The sequence below is a fragment of the Paramormyrops kingsleyae genome, chromosome 25 (assembly GCF_048594095.1).
Source record: "Paramormyrops kingsleyae isolate MSU_618 chromosome 25, PKINGS_0.4, whole genome shotgun sequence".
In the NCBI taxonomy this organism is placed as follows: Eukaryota; Metazoa; Chordata; class Actinopteri; order Osteoglossiformes; family Mormyridae; genus Paramormyrops; species Paramormyrops kingsleyae.
Window position 1 is genome coordinate 8,511,904 of NC_132821.1, and position 4,009 is coordinate 8,515,912.

Below are 4,009 nucleotides of genomic sequence, written 5' to 3' on the forward strand. Positions count from 1 at the left end.
ATTATGTTATTGTTGTTATGACTTGGTTATCTAATTCATTTGCATGACATTACGTCAATTGACCCAGTCAGTCTTTCTAGGTATATACTGCTGTAAAATACTAATTTCACCAGTAACTTCATTTGTGTTTGGGATGACTCCCTCAGGGAAATTAACATTTCCAGCAGCAAGAAAAAATAAATAAATAAATAAATAATATATATATATATATATATACACTCACCTAAAGGATTATTAGGAACACCTGTTCAATTTCTCATTAATGCAATTATCTAATCAACCAATCACATGGCAGTTGCTTCAATGCATTTAGGGGTGTGGTCCTGGTCAAGACAATCTCCTGAACTCCAAACTGAATGTCAGAATAGGAAAGAAAGGTGATTTAAGCAATTGTGAGCGTGGCATGGTTGTTGGTGCCAGACGGGCCGGTCTGAGTATTTCACAATCTGCTCAGTTACTGGGATTTTCACGCACAACCATTTCTAGGGTTTACAAAGAATGGTGTGCAAAGGGAAAAACATCCAGTATGCGGCAGTCCTGTGGGCGAAAATGCTTTGTTGATGCTAGAGGTCAGAGGAGAATGGGCCGACTGATTCAAGCTGATAGAAGAGCAACTTTGACTGAAATAACCACTCGTTACAACCGAGGTATGCAGCAAAGCATTTGTGAAGCCACAACACGCACAACCTTGAGGCGGATGGGCTACAACAGCAGAAGACCCCACCGGGTACCACTCATCTCCACTACAAATAGGAAAAAGAGGCTACAATTTTCACGAGCTCACCAAAATTGGACAGTTGAAGACTGGAAAAATGTTGCCTGGTCTGATGAGTCTCGATTTCTGTTGAGACATTCAAATGGTAGAATCAGAATTTGGTGTAAACAGAATGAGAACATGGATCCATCATGCCTTGTTACCACTGTGCAGGCTGGTGGTGGTGGTGTAATAGTGTGGGGGATGTTTTCTTGGCACACTTTAGGCCCCTTAGTGCCAATTGGGCATCGTTTAAATGCCACAGCCTACCTGAGCATTGTTTCTGACCATGTCCATCCCTTTATGACCACCATACACCCATCCTCTGATGGCTACTTCCAGCAGGATAATGCACCATGTCACAAAGCTCGAATCATTTCAAATTGGTTTCTTGAACATGACAACGAGTTCACTGTACTAAAATGGCCCCCACAGTCACCAGATCTCAACCCAATAGAGCATCTTTGGGATGTGGTGGAACGGGAGCTTCGTGCCCTGGGTGTGCATCCCACAAATCTCCATCAACTGCAAGATGCTATCCTATCAATATGGGCCAACATTTCTAAAGAATGCTTTCAGCACCTTGTTGAATCAATGCCACGTAGAATTAAGGCAGTTCTGAAGGCGAAAGGGGGTCAAACACCGTATTAGTATGGTGTTCCTAATAATCCTTTAGGTGAGTGTATATATATATATATATATGGAATAAAATAAGGATGGAGTAAGATAAATAAATAAATAAATGAATAAATAAATAGATAGATATATACAGTACGTATCTATCTTATACAGTAACCAATTTTCAGAAATGACTTTTAGAACTTATAAATTGTTTCCGTATCATCAGGGAAGCTGTCCCTTCTCTAGTTGAGGGTCAGGAGTACCGGGGACCTGAACAGGAGCCACCCACAAAGAAACGGAGGAGATTGGGAGAAGACAGGCAACACCATTTGGCATTGGAGGTAAATACTTGCACCTGCTGACAAATGGATAGAAGGCACAACAACTTATCACCACATTGGCCACAATAGTGCTACTGACTGAAATATACATTGTCATGTTATTATATGAATATATAGTGTAAGCCATATTGGCTCATTACACAATTCTAGGTATTCAGGAAAGGAAAGGAGAATTATAGCCTATTGTTATAAATAAAATGTCAAAACCTACTTCTTACCTATGTTTTTTTTATATATCATGTCAGGTATGTGACACCATTATCTGTGAAACTGGAGATTAAATCATTACTGTTAATTGTAATCATCGTCTGACTGTTGATTTGAATTCTTATATTGGACTAAGCAAAGAAATATATTGTCACATCAGCCCCACCAGGAAAAATTTTCACCAGCCGCCACTGCTGTAGAGCCTACTATATATTTGTGGTGTGGTGGCGAATTGGTGCAGAAGTTTTAGAACTGCACTATCGATTTATCACTTTATTTAGAAATATAAATTCAGTTCTTATCCTTTTTAAAAGTTACATTTTTTGAAATTGTCTATCAAAGTGTCCCTCAGAATGACACTGGGGCTGGGGTGGGCGGGGCTACGAGGGGGGGAGGGGACGCGGTCAGAATGGTATATTAAGAGGAGACCTCCGCATGTACAGTTACTCTACCTCTGCTTCCAGCGAGACAAGAGCTCCAGATTCTGCTCAAGATTTCATCTTTTGTCGAACAACTCGTCAAGAATGGCTTCCAAGGCGTAAGTTATGATCAATTTATTATTGCATTTGAATGTGTAGAAACTGTGGATACACTTGTTCATCCTTGTATGTAGTTTACTGACACTGTGCTTAAGTCTCTTAAACTGACTACTATTGTTAAAACTTAAATTGCATCCACTACAAGACGAAAACAATATTTCGAAGCAACTTTTTTTAATTACTAAAAACTCATCTTTTTAGAAAGACATTTTAAGGTACTTTATAGATTCTCCTGTTTTATCTCTTTATTATTTTTTTTTCTGTAGCACTTTTGAGATTGCTAAAATATAAAGTGCAATGCAAATAAAATGTATTTTATACTAATTATCTTTATATTAGTAGTTAAGATGGTATTAAAGTGTAGAATACCATTTTTTTATTTGCAGTGATCACAAAGGGCTTATATTTCTTGATATAAATGTAGCTAATTAGTAAACATTTTTCAGTAGTTGTGATCATGTAGTTTACTAATTACTTTTCTCAGTCTGGGACCCATCAGGATGACAATAGATAAGCAAATGTTATTTATCCAAACCACTGAGGAATGAACAATGTTGATGATGATGACTGGAATGGGTCCTGAAAATCATGAATTAAATCTAATCTTAAGTAGCACTTCCTTGACTGTTACATAACTGTTAATTGTTTTTTTTTGTTGTTTTTTTTATATCCGCAGTACTTCCAACAGGCATTTCCTGCTCTGCCCCGTGTGCAAGAAGACACAGGCAAGCCTCTCAGTGCATCTGACTAGGGTGTGCATGAAGAGATCTTCGAAAGAAGCCATCCAAGAAGTAGTGGAGAAGGCAAAGCAGGATGTGCTTGAAGTTCTGCAGTGGGGCAGGGTGTTCAGCTACAGGCACCTGCGAGACATTATGGATGATGCTAATCCTATGAGCAGGTTGGTGGGAAAACTCTTCAGTCTTTTTTACACATCTCGCGTCGTTTCTTCAGTATGACATTTACTAAGAGTTTTTTATTTACTTATTTATCTGAAAGGATGATCCAGGAGCTGGAGCGTCGCCACATGGTGGTGCCTGACACCCCCTCCCCAGCAGTAGCGGCGCAGACCAGCAGTGTTCCTGTGATGGCTGGTACAACCGTGCAGCGACCGGAGAGCTCGGCGACTGAGCCATCCCTTGAATTTCTGAGGGAGAGGGAGAAGACAAAGCTCTTCTTTCGGGAGCTGACTGAGGCTGGTCAGGCAGACTCAGGTCAACTACACGAAGAGCCTGAAGAGGTTGGTAGCATGTAGATTTTTAACAGTATATTATAGGTTTGTGTTGTATTGTCGTATCTGTTTTCTTCAAGGAAGTTCAGTCCTTCCGCTATTGTCATGGTGGCATGTACAAGTTTATGTACATATGGATACTTACATACATGTCCTTCCTCTGACAGATTCCTCAAGTACCACACCGTGGCCACCGACCTCCGGCGTGACAACATTGCCTTGTGGAATGAGGCAATGTTCTTCGTGGAGTACCTGGGCTCACTCCAGCAGAGCTCTGCAAAGTTGGTGAGTAAGGAGATGACGCAAAGGACGTAAGTTC

At 40.3% G+C, this 4,009-nt stretch overlaps 1 long non-coding RNA gene across 1 annotated transcript; it reads left to right on the forward strand.

The window, feature by feature from the left end:
* The first annotated feature begins 2,432 nt into the window (after positions 1-2,432).
* On the forward strand, positions 2,433-3,578 carry LOC140583044 (uncharacterized). The gene is made up of 3 exons (XR_011985839.1): positions 2,433-2,461; positions 3,139-3,360; positions 3,459-3,578. It is a non-coding gene; the product is annotated as an uncharacterized lncRNA (long non-coding RNA).
* The last annotated feature ends 431 nt before the right edge of the window (positions 3,579-4,009 follow it).